At 37.8% G+C, this 21,342-nt stretch overlaps 1 pseudogene; it reads right to left on the bottom strand.

The window, feature by feature from the left end:
- LOC123651532 overlaps window positions 1-20,314 on the bottom strand; it is a 109,620-nt pseudogene extending 89,306 nt beyond the window's left edge.
- Window positions 20,315-21,342: the final 1,028 nt, after the last annotated feature.

The following is a 21,342-nucleotide window of genomic DNA, read 5'->3' as shown; positions in this document are numbered from 1 at the left end:
CCCAAACTGACCTCTCTTGCAGGCCTGGTTCCCTTCAACTGCCCTCCCCTTCAGGCCTGGCCCCCCACAACTGCCCTTCCCTGAAGGTCTCATCACCTCCAACTGCCCTCCCTTGCAGGCCAGGTCCTTCCCAACTGCCCTCCCCTACTGGCTATCTTGTGGTAGCCATCTTGTGTCTACATGGGGGCAGCCATCTTGTGTGTTGGAGTGATGCTCAATTTGCATATTACTCTTTTATTAGATAGGATGAGGGCTGGATTTTCCATCAAAAGCGGAGGCAAAATCATGGATAGCATTTGGATAGGACAGAGCAAGATGTGAAACAAACTGATGTGAGAGGCACATGTTACAGAGGAGGGAAGATGAGACTGGAACAAACAGTTTGGTGCAGTAAATGCCCACCCCCCATGCACTCCAATACAGACTTATGTGGTATTCTTCCCCTATCCACAGAAGAAACAATGGGACCCAATTGCAACTTGGAGGAACTAGCCAGAGCTCCCTGCAGATTCTCATTGAAATATTTCCCACCAAGAGGACATTTAAGAGAATAGAGAGGGTACAAATAGCCAACAGGAGGACTTACTGAAATGAGAGCAGCAAAATAATTTCCCAGATTGCCACTGACTATTAAAATAGGCCATAAGGGTCCATGGTTATTACTTTAACAATTAGTTAATTTTAGCAGCAGGGAGGCCATTAGCTGACCAGCTCACTCCTCAGCCCAGCATATCCTGGCCAATGAGCTGTGATTGGGGCAATAAAAATGAGATTGTGCCTAGGCAATAAAATATTTGGACTTTTAATATGTTGGTGGAAATGGATTACATTTTAAAGTGACAAAGCATCATATTTTTCTTCTCTTTATTTTTCCAAGGCCAATATGCCTAATCATTGCCTCAGCAACCATATAGAAAGTATCGATATAAGAAAAGCAAAGGAAAGACTGTGAGAAGAAAAAAAAAAGTTAATGAAATTAAAAAGAAAGTATGCAAATATGTTCTCTGTGTTGTGGCAAATGGAAACACTTGGTTGTTGTGTGTTTTTCTAAAAAGGAAAGCAGTATATGTGTGAAATTTTAGCATAAAAAACAAATTGGCATAATTTATAAATAATTGATGATGGAAATTAATGATGTACACATAACTTTATCTGTGAGTCTATGGTTAATGTCTTTATCTATAAATGCCACCCAAATGTAAGTAAATTGCACTTTAAATTAATTTACAGAATACATGCAAATAACTTAAACAGCCTATATGCAAGTTAGTGTAAATACTGCAAAACCCCTGAAAATATAAATAAGTATGCATAACTTTCTGCATCCAGTAATCCAACACTCATATTGCTATTTTCTCTCAACTAAGGTTTGTTTTTCTATACCAAATAAGTGTAATGTAAATTTGAGATGTATCCTGAGCTTTATCTTTCTTAAAAATCTGCCCTCCTATATGCATATAAAAATGACTATCAGTCAGAATTGATCTCTCTTTGTCCATAGTATCACTATACACTTGAGGGTTTTGATTGTGTGTGTGTGCGTGTGTGTGCGCGTGTGTGTGTGTTATATACACTGAATGGCCATATATTATAATCTCTGAACACATAATAATCTGGCCACTCGTTATATATCCTATATAATAAAAGACTAATATGTAAGTTGTCTCCTTGACCAGGAGTTCGACCAGCAGGCAGGCCAATCAACCACTCATGTCCCCTCCTGGCCAGGCTAGCCAGACCTCACCCACGCACGAATACATGAACCGGGTCTCTAATATATATATATGTATACTGAGTGGCCAGATTATTATGTGTTCAGAAATCATAATAATCTGGCCACTCAGTGTATATTTTATTAGAAATATGCTTTCCCATTTCTCTCCCATTCAAATGCTACCCAAACTTTATTTTTTGGCCAGCCTAAAATATTGAGCTTATTGCATATAAGTGCACCCATTTCTCACAATACATATATTAAATTTTTGCAATATTCGAAATATCCTTGATAATGATCTAAAGCAATCAGGGAAGCCTTTACAATGTAGCTTGTGAAGGACAAATATTGTTTGGATGGGGGAAAAGGAAAAATCCTTATGATAAAAAGATAAGGTCCAGATGAGGGAAGTCTTAAGGAATAAACTTGCTATTTTTTCAAGGGCAAGGCTACTTGGAACGAGGGAGGCTCAACTATAAAGCAATAGCAGAGCTACCTGTACCTTTACCAAGTTCCTCGAAGTTGTAATTGGGTCTAAGTGGATAGGGGAAGAATACCACATAAGTCTGTATTGGAGTGCATGGGGGGTGGGCATCTACTGGACCAAACTGTGTGCAACCACAAGACACAACCCTTTCTCCAGGTAGGTAGTGCATCTCCTGGACCATGAGTTCTCTTGGCTTCAGATTATCAGATGGGTAGCCCTTGCATTACTTTCATAGCATTACATCATCGTTGAGCTCTTGGCACATCAGTTAGCTTCAAATTTACTAGTATTCATTATTTGTTTAAAGAGAGAGAGAGAGAGAAAGGAAAGAAAGAGGATAATTTACATTTCCTGATTTAAAGCCAGAGCCTATTCATCATCGCCTGCACATCTCTTATAAAGATGATAAATGAATGTATAGTAACTGAACCCTAAAACAAAATAATGTGTTTTCTTAAAGCTTCGCAGGGCCGCATTTCCGTTGTAATTAGTTTACTTTTTTTAATCAAATTCTGTTAAGCGGCAGTCAAAATGAAAGCTGATTTTCAGACTGCTAAAAGCGGCCCAAAAAGGGAAGAGAAAGAAAACAAGGATGTTTAAATATATATTTAATGCTACAAAAATATCAAGGTAATTGTATAACTTCCAGAAACAGCAAGAGTGTAATCATGTCTTGCTGAATGGATAATATTCAAATATAGAATGCTATGAGAGAGCCTATCACTTGATACAGAACTTGTTAAATTGCTATTCCATCATTGGAAATTTATAAAAAGAAGGGCATCTTTAAATTTCTATGGTACTACATTGCCTATAGGATAAGTTTCAAAACACAAAATATTTTCATTTAACCTCAATGCTTCCCCCTACACTTAATCTCTGTTCTCTGCTTGATTTTCCTTGCATGATCTTTTTTTAAAAATATTTTTTATTGATTTTTTTTATAGAGAGGAAGGGAGAGGGATAGAGAGTTAGAAATATCGATCAGCTACCTCCTGCACACCACGTATTGGGGATGTGCCCACAACCAAGTTACATGCCTTTAACCAGAATCAAACCTAGAACCTTTTAGTTCGCAGGCCGAGGCTCTATCCACTGAGCCAAACTGGTTAGAGCTGTATGATTCTTCCTCCCTGAAATGGTGTTACCATTCTGCTCTTTGCCTATCTTATTCCTCTTTTATAGTTCTAGACTACACCCCTTTTCTGGAGAGCCTTCCTAAGTTTCTACCTCACAGTGGGCACGTACCCTTGACTGGAATCAAACCCTGGACCCTTCAGTCCATAGGTCAACACTCTATCCACTGAGCCAAACCAGTTAGGGCATTTACCATTAGCACATGTTCTCAGATCTTGCTTTCTTTCTCCAGGGTAAACATTTGTTAATCAGACTCTAGTCCCTGGAGTGTTACTCCTTCCACAGGGAAGTCAGATATTCACTATGCATGTGCTTAGTGTTGTGATAATTCTATATAATAAAAGCCTAATGTGCAAATTGACCAAATGACCTGTGAAACAACCAGTCACTATGATGTGCACTGATCACCAGGGGCAGATGCTCAACACAGGAGATGCACCTAATCCACAGGTCTCAGGCCAGACAAGGCAGGTGCCAATGGGGAGCCTGTTCCTCACAGATCAGCCCTGATAGCCAGCCAGGGACCCTACACATGCACAAATTCTGTGCATCAGGCCTCTAGTGAGTAAATAAAGAGCTAACACTAAATGAGCATAAACCATGTAAATAGGTTGTGATTTACAAATTCTTAATCTCATTTAAGTTTGCATCTTTTGCATATCATTACTGACAGCTTTGGAGAGAGAGGTGCCTATCTTTCCTATGTAAACCTAACTTTTTATTTCAATACTAGATCTGACCCATTAATCTTGAAGACAGACCTCCCCTCTCTCCCTACCCTGCTCCCACACTCTCTCATTCCATTATTCACTCCTTTTTTTTTTCTTGATGTACCTTATTTTGCCCAAGAATTAATTAGTTGTGAGTCTGCTGGTTGACTATGCCTGTACTGCAGAAAGCCCTTTCAATCTGCATATGCAGGTCTTCCTTCACTTTAGGAAATATCTCTTCTAATTTATTTGTATTTATTTATTTATTGCACTTGACATTCAATTGATGACCTTCTTTGGGAAAATCAGTTATCTATGTAACTGTTCTTGTTTCTCTCATTTGGGAGCAGGGAATCTGAGGTACACATGATCCCCCACTAGCAGAACCCTTACTTTACAGACTTCTCTGGGTTTTGTATGTCTTTGGTGCAGTAGCAGGTAAGGGCTAACAGGTGACCAGGGAAGCTGCCTGGGGGCACTTCATCAGGTAAGAATGCAGTCACTTTCCTAATCCAGCAATTCTCAGATCTGCATCAGCATTGCTGCATAACTGGTTAAAATTTCCACTATCTGGCCTCATTCCCAGAGTTTCTGATTTAAATAGGTTGAGTGGGGCTTGAGAAGTCCCATCTCTAACAAGTGCTCAGGTGAGGGACGCTACCCATGCTCGTCCAGGAATCGCATATTGAGAATCACTGTCCTAAATAATAAATGTAAGTGATCTTGATTGTCACTGGGACACAGTGACTGAAATTTGGTTTATTTATTTTCATAAACTATAAACAAATGTATACATCCATACCATCCAGTAGAGTATCTGTACCTTGTGTTTAAATCGGCTTCCAAAATGGCTATCAAAACAGGATAACATACATTTTAGAAAAAGGTTTTTGAGTTTATCTTTCCCATCACTCATTAAGAAATTTCTAATCCTGCATTTCATTATCATCAACAGGCCACTGCAATTTCTAATTTTTGGTCAACCTTTCTTTGCTTATGCAAATTACCTTCCTATGCTTGTTGTTATTTATTTTTATCTGATTTTATCCTTTTAAGTCCTTTTGGTTCTTACTTATCTTATATAGGCTATGTCTTATATTTTATTAAACATGTTAGGGGTTTATCTGAATTTTTCTGGTTTACTATTAAAGTTCAGGATAATATTTTATATGCTTTTGCCTTCATAGATGCCAAGTTGCTCCAGGTCAACATAAGCATTTAGTGTTCTCTTTTGCTATTCCAAACTTGAGTGAATGGAGTCTACTTCAATCCAACTCTTTTCAAGGGACATGATGTATAATTTCTATTAGTCTTACTCCCTATTCACCTCGTGCTTATTAAAAAAACTAAGAAGAAGAACAGCAAAATCCCTTTTCAAATCTCCAATTGGATGGCAATTTGACATCCAATCCAACAATGTCAAATGTGGAACCAACTTCCAGCAAGATATGTTTTGAGATGATTAATATCTTACCCTTTTGCCTTAAAACCAACATCATATGTTATAAGTAAATAAAACATTTAAAAACAATAAACAATAAAAATACCCAGTGTGCATTGTTATGAATTTTTCTCTGCCACTGTATGTTTGAGATTTACCAATCAAAATACAAAATTTTAAAGCTATCTTTTTTTTTTCTTTTTACTACTACCCTACTCTCCTCTGTTATCTAAAGATGAAGGGGACCATGTTGTGATAACTCACTACCTCCGGACCAGCTCACCACCCGAAGGACTTGTATATATCCATATAAGTACAACCAATGGACACAAAACTTTGGGAAGGGAGGGCATTTGGGGGGGGGGGGGGCAATGGTATATGTACCAGGTAATAATTCAATAAAAATTTTTAAAAAATAAAGATGAAGGGGAACAAAGTCTTCTGTAAAATGCTGCACTGAAGCAGTGAGTTGGGGTTAATCTCCTCATTCTATGACCAGCATAGGTCCTATTTGGTATTATAGACATTAGGTCTTGAGCCCACAGAGAAAATCCTAGACAGGAGCATATGAGCAGCACTGAGATGTTCATTCATGTGGTGCTACCTGAATGGACCACAATTTTTTTCAGTCCAACTGCATGGACTGTATAGATAATAAAATGCCTCCAATATTTTGGTAATGGCTTTATGACTGTCTTAGTTCTTCCCAGCAGTTATGAGCACTCATTTTGAATTTCTTTTTATAAAATATTCATTGGCAAGTGTGCGCAGAATAATCCAGGGTTGACTAGTCACTCAATGTTCTTTTAAACAAAAGTTTTATCATTTATTTTCCTCAATTACAACCCTTCAATAGCTCCCCATCACTGACAGCTAACCATTAAAATTTCTTAGCATGAGCCTCAAAGTCTTTCACATTCTGTTCTGGGCCTACCTATGCAGACTTTTCTCTCACCACCCTCATTCAGTGTTATGGACTAAATTGTGTCCTCCTGAAATTTCCTATGTTGAAGCCCTAAGTCCCAGTGTTACTATATTTGGAGATGAGAGTCTCTAAGAAACTAATTTGGATTAGATGAGATCACAGGCATTAGGCCATGATTCAATGGGTTAGTGTCCTTATAAGAAGAGACACCAGAGAGCTCACACACCTCTCTTCTCTCTTCTCTCTTCTCTCTTCTCTCTTCTTTCTCTCTCTTTCTCTCTCTCTCTCTCTCTCTCTCTCTCTCTCTCTCTCTCTCTCTCTCTCTCTCTCTCTCTCTCTCTCTCTCCTTCCTCTCTCTCTCTCCATGATCATGCACTGAGGAAACACCATATAAAGACATCTATAAGCCAAGAAGCCAGAAACTGAATTTGTCTGTACTTTGATCTTAGACTTTCTGGCTCCCAGAACTGTGAAAGAATAAATTTCTGTTAAGTCACCTAGTCTGGGGTATTCTGTTATAGCAATCCAAGAAGACTAAGACACATAGTGTCCTTGTATTAGTCCATGTTCTCCAGAGAAACAGGACCAAGATTGTGTAGATACAAAGAGAGATTAGGTTATTATTATTATCAGGAACTGGCTCATGAGAGTCCCAAGATCTTTCTGTCAACAATCTGGAGACCCAGAAGAGATAATAGTGTCCTTCCCTTCCAGTGCAGGTCTGAAACCCTATAAACCAGGAGAACTAAAGGCATAAGTTCTGGTTTGAATCTAAAAGCAGGAAAAGAAAAGGAAGAGGGAGAGAGATAGAAACAAATGGTGAGAGAGAATCATTGATTGACTGCCTCCTGCACTCCCTATATCGGGGATCAAGCCCACAACCCTGACATATACCCTGACTGGGAATTGAACTGCAACCTTCTGGTTGATGCTCAACCACTGAGCCATGCTGGCTGGGATCACCCTTTTAATTCTATCAAGATCTTCAATAGTTTGGATAAACCAATCCATATTATCGAGGGCAATCTTTATTCAATATATTGATTCAACTGTTAATGTCCTTCAGGAACACCCTCACCAAAATATCCAGAGTAATGTTAACCAAATATCTGGGCACCCTATGGCTTGATCAAATTAACACATAAAATTATCATTCACAGTTCTGGTGGTTATCAACACCATGCCATTCTAACTCAGCAGATGTCTCTTGTCTTATCATCTTGATACATGTTGTTTGTTCCTTCTGCCCTGAATGGTTTCCCTCTATCTCCCTTTACTGTGCATGTTCATCTAGAAAATCCCTATCCATTCTTTAAATCTCAATCAAAGGGTTAATTTCTTTGAAGTTTCTCCTGATTTTCTTCATCAGAATTAATCTTTCCTTCTATTACCCCTTTAAGTAACTGATGAGAAAGCCTATATCAATTATATTTTTTTACTTCTGAATATAAAAAAATACTTATTTCTCACCAGACTGTGAGCTCCTCCAACTAAAAATGCATGCTCTTATTTTTTAAAGGTTTGTGTGTTTTTTTGCATTTACTAGATACCATTATGTAAAAAAAAAAAAAAGCATTTTGATAAATCTCTGATGATTAAAGTAATGCACAAATGAAAAAAAAGCAGGGTTAAAAATTAAAAGACAGGAGCATGGAGCTGTGACAGTGCCATCTCAGGAATTAGCTAGGGGCATATTTCCAGGACTCCTGATGGGAGAGCATAAGGTGGCTTCCATTTCCATGCAAGCATGAGCACTCACCCCAGTCTCTGCTGCATTATCCCATCTTCCTCTCTGTTAACATTCCTCTATTTTGTCAGGTAATGGGTGGGCTCCCCTCAGAGAGCTCTGGGGGAGCTCTCAACAGTCTTAGCATTATGCACCTGAAGAACATAATTCTCCTGAATATCTCCATGTGTAAAGAGACGGAGTGCAAGGAGAGCCAGACTGAATATACTAAGTACCAAATGTCATTATTCAGACCAGATCAGGCACAAAGGCCCCTGGAACCATACAGGAAAGGCTGAACGATGACTCTGGAATAATCCAGGTGAGGAAATATAAATTCTTGAGGGAAAGAGAGAAAGGGAGTCTTTCAGTCTGAGGCACAGTGCTCCTATATCCTACCTAAGAGGCAGGAATGCAAGTGCTGGGCACCATGCACCAGAGCAGTCTCACTCACAATACTGGAAACGCTTTTGCTGTCCTAGTTTGAAAAACTTCTCTTAGGAAGCAGAATACTTCTTATCTGAAGTTCTAGGACACAGACAGGCAAGTAGAGTGGAAACCTAACTGGGATCCCAGTATTGCTTCAGCAAAATTTCTGGGTAACTGGAAGATATGGGTCTCCAGCCAATAGAAATTTCTAGATTGGATAGGCTGTACCTCTCATACAGTCACCTCCTCGATAGGAATGCTTTAGACATTGTTCTACTCTCTGAAGTACTGATTCTTCTCCAACATCTCAAGGTCAAGAATGTGTGTGTGTGTGTGTGTGTGTGTGTGTGTGTGTGGCTGAGGGGTGTTGGGGGGGGCAGTGGAGGAGGTATGGGGATTCTTATTCTCAATCTCAATGACCAAGTCTGCATAATAATCTATAGACATGCAGCTCTGTCCACAATGATACAGAGTCATATAATGATATTAAACTTACAGATTTACCTCTTCTTTGTTATCTGCATTTAATTCATAGGCTTATTCAAACATTTCACCCACTGGAAAATAATGTTAGGGAAGGTAACAGTGGCTTCATTTCCTTGAGATAATACTAGGTTCCAGCATTACTACCCTAAGTCTTAATGTGTTTAACATAGTTAATCTTCAGAACAATCCTATGAAATAAATACAGTAACAGTTATTATCATTATTATTTCATTTTCATTGCTGATGAGGAAAATTAGATCCAGAGAACTTAAAATACTTTTCCAAAGAAAGAAAATAAAGTAGCAAATAAATTTCAAATGTAAATACTTAGTGAAACAGGTCCAAAAATATTGTTGTATTATAGATTTAGAATAGCTGCATCCCTATCTCCTATCATTCCTGCAGCCTGCTCTACCCCCAGCTCCGCCTCCAGCCATGAAGTGTAAATGATAATTGTGTCTAATCTCAGAGCCCCCATTTTCCTGAGAGCAACTAGGAAAGTCCGGCCCTGCTGTAGAAACATTTTCACTGGGTGGGGAATGGCCTCTTCCATGGATAGGACAGCCTGTCCCTGAGCCTGAGCTGGGTCCTGAAGGGAATTGAGGCCCCTTACAGTCAACTGCATAGAGGAGTTGACACCACCAGAGACGGGGAAGATTATTAGACCCTTATTCTCCACCCTTATTTTCTTCCACTCATTTCTGACTCCATTCAATTATAATCCATATAACAAGTCACTTTCTCAGAGTTATAGTTCTTTTTTTGTTGTTGTTGATCCTCACCAGAGGTTATTTTTCCATTGATTGTTAGAGAGAGTGAAAAGGAGAGGTAGAAGAGACAAAGAGAAACATCGATATGAGAGAGACACATTGATTGGTTGCCTCCTGCATGCACCCCAATCAGGGTCAGGGAACCTCCAACCAAGGTACATGCTCTTGACCAGAATCTTAGCTGAGACCCTTCAGTCCAAGGGCTGAAGGTCTATTCACTGAGCCAAATGGCAAGGGCAAAGCTGTAGTTCTCTTGCATGTCCAAAAACTTACTTAGAAATTCATCCTATTTTTATGAAGCTGAAATTAAATAATGAATATAAAAGTGTTCAGAGTAAGTTTGCATATCAATTAGCATACATCTACATTATCATTTTTATTGCATTATATTGATATGCCAAACTTACTAAAATAATCACTATTTTTAATCATGTATATTGTTTTTAAGGTTTATCTCTCATATGAATAATGGAATAAATAAAGTCTATGTTTATCTCTATTTTCTATATAATTATTTCCTTTGGAAAAAAATACAATTGGCATGCCAAAGAACTTTTTATTTAAATAAACTTTATTGAAGTGAAACTCCATAATATAAAATGCACAATTTATACAAATTTATAGTACACTGAGTTTCAACAAACATATGCATTTATGTAACCAGCATGACAAGATTCACAACATTTCTCTACCCCTAAATGTTGTCTTGAACCTCTTGTCAGTTAAATCTTATCCCTACTCCTAATCCATGCAATTACTTATCAGTTTTCTATCACATAAGTTTAGATTTATATTCATAAATGAAAGCACTCAGTATATACTGTTTTGTGTCTGGCTTCATTTGCTCAGCATAATTTTTTGAGATGTATCCATGTTGTTACATTTATTATATAACATGAGCCTGTTCCTTTTACTACAGAGTAGAAGTCCATTCAATGACTATACCAGAATTGTGTTTATTCATTTACATCTTAATGAATTCTTATGAGTAAAGCTGCTATGAACATTTATGCACAAGTCTTTGGGCAGGCATGTCCTTTCATTTCTCTTGGGACAATACCAAGGAGTAAAGTTGTGGAGTCATATAGTGAATGCTTAGCTTTTAAGAAGCTGCTTAATTATTTTCCAGAAGAGTTGTATCATTTAACACTTGTCACCAGCAATGTATGAGAGTTTCAGTTGCACCTAATCTTCAACAAAACTTGGTATTATCAGACTTAAAAAAAAAAAAATCTTAGCCATGCTAATGGATTTGTAGTGCTATCTCATTGTGCTGTAAATTTTCATTTCCCTGATGACTAAGGATGTTAAGCATCATTTCATATGCTTATTGGCCATTCATATATTCTTTTATGAAGTGTCTTTTCAAATCCTCTGCACATTTTTAATTGGGTTATTTATCTTCTTGGATTATTTGAATTATTTATATATTCAGGATACGAGTACCTTTTTAATATAAAAATTGTGAATCTTCTAGTCTGCAGCTTACTGCTTCATTCCCTAATACTTAAAGGTGTATTTCAAAAAGCACAATTGACATTAATAGTTAACAAATAGATAGATTATATCTATTTTATAAAATTGCTCAAGTTTTGAGATTTTTGTGTCTTAAGTCTTTGCTTACCCTAAGTTAGCAATAATTTTCCCTGTGTATTCTTTAAGAAATTTTATCATTTACATATTGATTTATAATTAATTCAACATCAACATTTGTGTATGCCAACCTCTCTTATCATAAAATTCAGAAATTCCAATAAGAAAAACATTTTAACTCAGCCAGTGTTGCTCAGTGGTTGAGTATTGACCTATGAACCAATCAGGATTAGATTCCCAGTCTGGGTTTGACCCCCAGAGGCAGCTGATCAATGATTCTCTCAAAATTGATGTTTTTATCTCTCTCTTTATCTCCCTTCATTTCTCTGAAATTAATATAAAAACATTTTTAAAAAGAAAAAGTAAAGCATTTAAACCTAGAATTTCCATCCATCTGAACTACCATCCTATATAATAAAAGGCTAATGATATGCAAATCAACTGAAAGGCAGAAGGACTGGTTGCTATGATGCGCACTGGCCACCAGGTGGAAGACACTCAACGCAGGAGCTGTCCCCTGGTGATCAGTGTGCTCCCACAGGAGGAGTGTCTCTCAGGCAGAAGCCAGTTCCATGGCTAGCAAATGCAGCAGTGGTGGCAGAATCCTCTCCCACTTCTGAGCCAGTGCTAAGAATGTCCTAAGCCAGCAATCAGACATCCCCTGAGGGCTCCTAGACTATGAGAGTGTGCAGGCCTTGCTGAGGGACCCCACCCCAACTGTACAATTTCATGCACTGGCCTCTAGTTCAAATATAGGAGCTGTAAGGCATAGAAGGTTTAAGAAGCTTGCCACACAAGGAGCTATATAGAAAAAAGTTTAGGATAAAAAATTTAGATGACAATAAAGATTAATCCAGGTAATGATATTATACTCACACACATATAAGATACGTATCATATATTATATATAGATATTTTATGATATATGTCATAATATAATATATGATATATGATGTGATAAATATAATATATCAAATATATTGATATTGAGTTTTGCTCTTAAAGTAATTAGAAAACAAGCAAAATCTCAGTAATAACCTAGAATTAAAGGCCTTGATAAGTTCAATAAGATAGATGTTAGAATAGGGAAACTAAGAGAAGTGAAAGCACATTTGTCTTAGCCATTAGAAGATTCACATAACACTTTTAAAAAGAGAAATTATTGAAGGGACACATATTAATGTTAATAAACATGAAAATAATTAAATTCAATACACACTTTTCAATATTTGATAGAACAGCAGATAAATAAAACAGCAATTTTAAATTTAAAAACAATATAATTAATGACTTTGAACTATTGGCCATCTATAGAGATTTGCATACATATTTGCTCTAAGTACTAACTGAATATTTACAAAAATATAGTAATAAGCCAAGCCATCAAAAAGCCTCAAGAATTTTTAAAGAATAGGTATGACTTCTATGAACACATGGCTATGCACACTCATATTTTTCTCCTCAGCTAGACCATAGATCTAATGGGAAGGTAAAGGCATTATTTCTCTCAATATAATGGAAGGTGAAAATATACTCCAACTGTTCCTTCTGTCTTTTGTCCTTTCACAGACATATCCGGCAACTAACAGGACTATGCCTAAGCCACAGCTTTCCCTATATCTGCTCAAAACAGCCTCACACCAGTTTCTACATCCAGCTATGACAGGATATCTCGAAGCATGGCAACACTCTCCTGAAAGCAACCAAAAAACAAAACAAAACAAAACAAAAAACTGGATATAATGTTAACAAATAAAATCTATTCAAATACATTGGAAAGTTTCTGTGTTAGGCAGGACATGAGGAGCCAAAGTCCTGGTTAGAAGAAGGTCACATGGAATTTGCCAGATGTTAGGTAGTAAAAGGTAAGATACTGAGAATATAGTCATAGTTGGTCTAGAAGAGAAAAGGAACCCACAGGTCTTTCAGCCACTTCACAGAGCTGGAAAGACCAACATTAGACATGGGACCTGTCAAGGCAGCTAGACTCAAAGGCTAGGATCCTTGAGAAAAACAAGATGGAGCAGAGTGAGCATGACCTTCTATATTTGCAAGTAGATGAGCAGAAAAGTAGCTAAAAAATTCAACAGAACACTCAATGATCTCATAATTCTGTAGAACAAAATGGAGTTCATACCTTCCTAGGAACAGGTTCACTGACAATCACCCCAGGATCTCAGTGGCAAATCCTGAGGAACTGTAGTTAGGAGTAGAGCAGATGAGAGATATCAATCAGCACAGACAAACTCTGAAGTTCAGCTTTCAGACTGTTCACTATTAATGCCGACTTCCCTGTCCATGCAAAAAGTCATCTTCTCTATAAAAAGAAAAATTAGCCAAACTCTTTATACTTTTTTTTTTAACTAAAAGAAAAACTTTGTCATTTAATCAAAACATAAATGAAAATAAAGAAAAAGAGCCTATAGTAACAAACTCGGAAACATTCCAGGTATTATAGTGATCAGATGTGGCTATTAAACTATAATAACTGATTGATTCATTCAGAAAGTAGATGATAGGGTAGAGCATTTTACTATAGAACTGGAAACTATGAGAAAGAATCACATGGGCATATAGAATGGAAAATTACAATATCTGAAATTAAGAACTCAATAGATGAGGTTAATAGCCATTATATCATGGCTGATGAGAGGATTAATGAAGTGAAAGACAGATTAGTAGGAAATAATTACAACAAAGAGAGAACTGAATAGAAAATGTTAGAAAGAGAGAGATTGGTCCTGGTAAAAAGTTGTAATCCATATGTAACTATAAGCTATAAAGAGAAATAAAATAGAATGAAGTAAAAAGAAATGCAGAGATCAGATCCAAGAATTTTCCAAAAATTATAAAAATCTTGAGGCCACTGATTTCAAAAGCTCTATAAATGCTAAACAAAACTACAAAAAAATATATACTTTTCCATGTCATAGTAAAACCTTTGAAAACAAAAAACAAAAAATAATAAAAATAAAAACTACAAAGAAACCACACACACAAAAAAGCCATCACTGTGAAATGAGAAACTATGAGAGAACACTGGCTTTTCATTAGAAGGTACAGAAGCCAGGTAATAATATGATATTGATGTGCCAAAAGAAAACACCTGCCAACATAAAATTCTAAACCAAATGCAAATGAGCTCCAAAAGTGAAAGTAAAAAGAATGAGATGTCCAATCAAACACAAACTGAGAGAATTGTTAATGAACACCTGTGTGTTCTAAAGAAAACATTAAAGAGAGTCCTGGAGGAAAAATTATTAAAGTTGGACTAAAAATCAGGGGGGGAAAAATGAAATGCAAGACAAAAGAATAAATAAATGAACCTCAGTCTTTCTCCAACTAAATATTTTTCATTTTTACCATGTAATATGCTGGGTGATTTCTATACATTTTTCCATTCTCATGTTCATTTGTAAACTGTACCTGTAAATCTTGCTCTTAATGTGTGGAGGTCACTGATGAGTAAGATAGGACAGATCTAATCTATCCTACCTAATAATAGAGTAATATGCAAATTAACCATAACTCCACTACACTCAACAGCCACACCCAACAGCCAATAAGAGCAAGCATGCAAATTAACCCAACAAAGATGGCAGTTAATTTGCATAATGGAGGGAGGGAGGCATGAAGACTGAAGACAGCATAGAAGGAAGAGGGAGGCAAAGTAGAAAGCAAGGTGGCTGTGGCTGCTGGAGGGAAAGCACTGGCAGCGCAGGTAGGGCAGTGCAGGGAGAGGCCCACAGAGGAGGCACGTGGCCACAAAGGTGGGGGCAAGAGGCCACAGGGGTGGTGGGCTCGGTGGGTCGGTGTGCGGGGTGAGGCACGCATTAGTGGTGGTGCGCATGACCACAGAAATGGTGGTTGTGGTGGTGGTGGCCACAGGCACGCTCCACCCGTCTGCCTGCCTCGCCTCACCCCACCCTGCCCACCGCAGGGGAAGAGGTGAGGGGTGGAGAGGTCACAGCGGTGGGCTGAAAGTCTTCAGGAATATTCCTGCAACAGGTCACTGGTCTTATTATAATAGAGAAGTACTACTTGACAAACATCATTTTTGTCTGAATAAGTTCTTTCTAAGCCACAATATCCTGATGGTTCCTACTGGGTTGGCCTTGACTCAAACCACTGCTTCTTCTTATTATTATTATTCTTTTTTTTTTTTTCCAGAAAGATAGGAGAGGGAGAGAGAGAGAGAGAAACATCAATGATGAGAGAGAATCATTGATTGGCTGCCTCTTGCACACCTCACACTGGGGATTGAGCCCACAACCCAAGCATGTGCCCTAATAGCAACTGAACCTTTACCTCCAGGTTCAGAAGTCAACACTCAACCGCTGAGCCATGCTGGCTGGGCCTGCTTCTTTTAATGAAGTGATGCCAACGCATGACTTCTCACATCAACTAAAGACCCCTCCTAGAGTCCCACATTTATATTGGGATGTATCTCATCTTAACTACCTCATGTCACCAAATGTTATCAATACCAATGTATTGTAGTAACATGGTTCTAACTGCCTGGGTTTGAGGAAAGAGACAATGTGCCAGGACCTGCACTATAGCTTCTCTCACCACACCTTAGCCTTCAGCACAATTCATCATGTTTACTGTCCTCTTTCTCTGTACCATATGCCATAAGGAAAAGCAGAGACACCTATAAGTCACATAACTATTTCATAAGGTCTATGCCAATACTCATTTATTATGTGAATACTAACTGTCAGTTACTTACCTAGTACTTCATACCCCCACACTGACTTTTCTATCCTCTATGATGCTAGGAGCCTATAAATTAAAATTTCCAGTTTCCTTTGCCAATTCATTATGTCTCCCCAAGGAAGCATTAGTGAGAAATCTGAACATGGGAAGAGGGGAGAAGAAAATTTTCTTACTTTTTTCCACTTGGCTTCTGGCAGCATCTGTAGAAGTGTATATGTCTGTCACCTCAATGATCTTGGGTGGACCTTGGTTGATATAGTTAGTACCAAGAGACCTGAAAATTCCAAAAGTTGTGATTATATCATATAATTATTTTAACTATTTAACCACTAATTTTTGGCTGTACAAAAGATGCCTAGATTTTGGGAAATGCCTGTAGATTACCACAAATAAATCAGGTGGTAGCTCAGATAGCAACTGATGTTTCAGATGTATTATCTTTCTCTATACAAAACAAAATCCTCCAATCTCCATGGCACTGGGCATGCATCTATTTATAAATCATATATATATGATTATATAAATCACACACACATATATATATATAAATCATATATATTTTTTTTTTCACCTGAAACAGAAAGCTTTTCCCTGACAGGTTAGCCAAATACTCTTCAATTGACTTGCTCCAGAATTCTGAGACCTGATCTCTGTCATAAACTAGCCTGCAGGGAAAACCATGGAATGTCATGCTGATCCACTATGTTGATACCTCAGGCTGATTGATAAATAGGCAGAAGCAACTAGATTAAGCCCTCACTTTAATTCCTCAATATGTTCTCTGACTGTAATCTAAACAAAATACAACAAAGTCAGTTTTACCATCTTGATATAAAGAAGAGTAAGTTTCCTAAGGCATCTCATCAATGTTATATTGCAAGGACATTATCCCAGAACCTGCTGTACTATGGGTGTCTTAATAACATTCAAATGTATCAGAGGTTAGAGGATAAACCCCATAAAATATATGGACTTAGAACTCTAATGACATTTCTAGGAGTCAAGTGGAGTTTCTCTTTATACTGCCTATCACTAAGAAACTAGCACAATGCATGTTTGGCTTCTTTGTAGTCAACCTACATCTCATTTGATGGTACGATTTAACCCATTTGCTAACTAGCTGTAAGACTTCCAGGTACGAGTGAGTTCTGAACCTGACCCAGGTTACAGTGGATGCTGCTCTACAGTTTAGTCCTTAGTGTCCAGTCTTTCCAATGAAACTAAGAATAACTATGGCAAATAGAAATGCCGAATGACTCTCTGGGAAGCACCAATAGACAAATCATAATGTAGTTTCCCTGGGGCTTTGGAACAAATAATATACACTTGTAAAGATGCTGTTAGCCTCTAGGGAAAAAATCTAGAATTGATGTTAGAGTTCTTAAATCTTTAATTGATAGTAGAGATAGTAAGTCTTTCTGACAGTGTGCGTAAAAATATGTATAATTAGCAACCTGAGTTAGATCGTGAGCTTGGTTTTTTCCAGTCTACTAATTCATAAATTTAGGGATAAGGAACAGCAAGCATTCTAACATAAAGCAGATGCGTTATATACTAGGAGAGATGTTGTAGGTCTGAAGGTACAAGTAAATTACACAAGCAGGAGGCTCAGAATGTCCTGGCACTTCCACACAATGTGCTCTCTGTCATCACTTCTTCACTTAACTCCTATACACTTATGGCTATTTCCAACCACCAGGCTACAGGGGAAAAAACAATTCAGGCCTAGTTCACAGATGTTTCTATAATAGGCTGTCATCAATCATAAGTGACTATTGTACTTCAGTCCTGATTATGAATGTCCCTGAAAGATAGCAGTGAAAGAAAATATTCTCATTTGCCCAACTTACGGAAGTATATATAATTATTTACTTAATCTGGGTGGAAATATGGCTAAAGGTATGAATGTACATTTGATTCACAAACAACAGATAACATTTGGGCTTGAGAAGTATGTAGTTGGAAAATAAAAAAATTCAAGGATATATGGTGTTCAGGGGGAAAGCATGGGGTGACCTCCCAGGATGAGCAGAGCAGAGAGGATATATTTGTTCTATGTGATTGATCACCAAAGGGTACCTGGAGCAGAGAAAGTTATCACATATCCGGTAGGCAAGATGAGCCTTCCTGTGGATATGAGCCAGTCTCTGCCCAGCCACCCTGATGCTTATTCAATGGTACCCCATTGAAATAGCTTCAGCAGCAGAAATGGAAAGTTATATGTGGGTCAACAGCATGAGCTCTCATATCGCTAAAAAAAAAAAAAAAAACATAAAAATGCTTCCATCACTGCTGAGTGCTTAACCTTCCAACAGGCCCATCAGGTCATCATTTCTCAAGGGGACCATCCCAGCCATCTGACAGCAGTATGATTATATCAGATATTTTTCTATAATATTGGGAACAGTGGCATGCCCTCAAGAGAACAGAATGTTATTCTAATAAAATAAAAAAATTTCCTTCCTGCTAAAAACATTTCTTTTTCCTAGTACCACAATCCATGGATTAATGAAATACCTTAGTTTCAACCAAACAAGTAATTTTTTAAATATATTTTATTGATTTTTCACAGAAAGGAAGAGAGAGGGATAGAGAGACAGAAATATTGATAAAAGAGAATCATCGATCAGCTGCCTCTTGCACACCCCCTGCTGGGGATGCGCAACCAAGGTACATGCCCTTGACTGGAATCGAACCTGGGACCCTTAAGTCCGGAATCTGACGCTCTATCCACTGAGCCAAACCGGTGCCGGCTCAAACAAGTAATTTTAACATAAAAGTATAACAATGGGCTAATTTCATAACAAATACTGGTTTTATGCCAATATTCTCTCCCCCCGATATATTTGGTGAACATAAAATGATAAAATGACCAAGTGCAAATGCACTTTCAAAATGTGATAGGTCCTCTAAACCAATGACCAATAAGTGATATTCTTTCTCTCCTAGTGACAGTATGTGAGTTTGGAAATGAAGAAGGAAGCAGAAGGGGGACTAATGATCTCACTGTTATGCCTAATAAACCACCCAAAGAATTTTGCTTCCCATCACAGCAACTCTATGCTATGGTGTTCTAAGAGGACTGCTTCCATCAATTGGCACGGCAGTGATCCATTGGGAGTAGAAGTTGAAGTTTCCACCTGGCCATTTTGGGTTTCTCATGCCTAACTCAAGAGGTAAATAAGAGAGTTACTTATGGCCTGGTTGTGATTATAAAAAGAAATGGGGTCATTGTTTAAAAAGGAGGAAGGAAAAACTATGTTTGGAACCTAGTGGCTCTCTGGGGTACCACTAAAGAATTCAAAATAATGGAAAAAAAATGTCATGAAAAAATAAAGGACCTCAATATAGGTAAGATAATTAAGAGAGTTCAACTACTACAGGAAGAAATATTTGAATTATCCCAAAAGGTATAGCATTGCAACCACTTGAGATAATGACTAGGACAGGGGAAACTTGGAATGGATAATGGAAGAAAGAAACTGTAAGCACCAACAATGAAATAATAATAAGATAAAGAAACACTGACTATAGCAGAACATTTTTCCTTCCCTATGGTTACTTACCCAAATCCCAAACAACACACACACATACACACACACACACACACACACACACACACACACATAAACACACAATTTTGTCTGCTCTTTCCCCTTATTACACTTTATATAGAATGTGAATAATAGTTTCACTTTAGTCTTTAAGTGATATAGCATCTAGATGGGATTTGTAACTGAAATTAAGAGGAACTAATATTACTGATCCAGGGCAGAGACAGAGACTGATGGATGGAGTCAGTATCTTCACTTTGGGAGAGAGTATTAGCATCATCCTGTATACCATGGAGAATTGGATTTTATTAAGCAGAAGCATGTGGTATGAGAAGTACAAATAGGAGCAGATAGATATGGGTGAATGCTGAATAGCCCAATAAGTGGACGGGGCCAGCTATCGACCTCCTGTCTCTTTAATCTCATACTTGCTCTTCTCAGATCTGTTCAGTAATGCCAGAGCTAGGAGTCTGTTTTTCCAGTAGACTTACTGCCAGGTTTATCCAGTAAGAGGTATTGGTGGGATCAGATATGGGGATGTGGAAGAAGCAGCCTTTCTCCCTTGCTCCACCTTCGTCTCTAGTGGCATCTAAGGAAGTGGCTATGACTTTGCTCTCAAACATGAGGCCCTCCCCAGGGTTCTGGTACTGACTATGTGGTCTATGCTTAGTCTCTGATAACACCCTTTCCCCTCTTTCCTTCCACCAGCCCTAGAGTTGGTGTTTCATAAAATTATTAATGTCGGGGGTATCTCACCAGCCCCATTTACTCTCTCTCTTTGAAACATATAGAGTATTTTCTTTTTCCCTGCCTGACATTTCCTTTCTTTTATCATTCTGTCCATCTTCCATGGACATTTAAACTTATCATTTAATCTGAATCAGTGATTTTCACACAATTTCTTAGAGTCTGGGGGGGTTCCAAAAGCCTCCTCAGGGATGCCGCTAAGAAAAGGGACAAGGGAATGAAAAAGAAGGGGAAGGAGGAAAAGGAGGATCTAAATTATTTGGAAAACACACCATTAATTCAACCTTTATTATTTGTTTCATGTTTTCTTTATATTTTTCAGAGGGGTTTCATTACAACAAAGGCGTTTACAAGTACTTATACTAAAATGTTTAAAATCATCTTTACTACTAATAAATATGCTGAATAGAACTTGGTCAAGGATAAAAATCAGGCTTTGCCTCAGTAGAAATTGTTTTATTCTAAGCGCAAGGTGGAGAGAACATGTCTCCAGAACCCAAATGTCCTCCCTTTGCTCTCTCAACCCTCCCCAACCCCCCCCCCCCCATCAGCCATATGTATAATCCAATGGCCCTGACTCTGTGCCCCTTGTTTCCAGGGTATTCTCACTTCCAGAGATTTGGTTTAGAAATTTCCTGATTGCTTTGTGTATCAAAAGAGTGAACACATCCATAAAGCCTGCAATAAAAATAACCCAAACAAATGACTACCGTGTCACATGTCCTATTAGCAAAGTACTTGTGTGGGAACAAAATGTTGTTGTTGGTTTTGTTTTCATTTTTTTTAATACAGTCAAGGCCCCAGTGGGGCATGAATGTGGAATATCATCCCACTTTATAATATATGCACCATAATCTTCTTAAAATGAGTTTTCACTTCAAGAAACATAAGGACTTAAATATGA

Source organism: Pipistrellus kuhlii, unplaced genomic scaffold (genome assembly GCF_014108245.1).
Source record: "Pipistrellus kuhlii isolate mPipKuh1 unplaced genomic scaffold, mPipKuh1.p scaffold_m20_p_6, whole genome shotgun sequence".
NCBI classification, from domain to species: Eukaryota; Metazoa; Chordata; class Mammalia; order Chiroptera; family Vespertilionidae; genus Pipistrellus; species Pipistrellus kuhlii.
The sequence above is the reverse complement of the archived record's forward strand: the minus strand, read 5'-3'. Positions and strand labels throughout refer to the sequence as shown.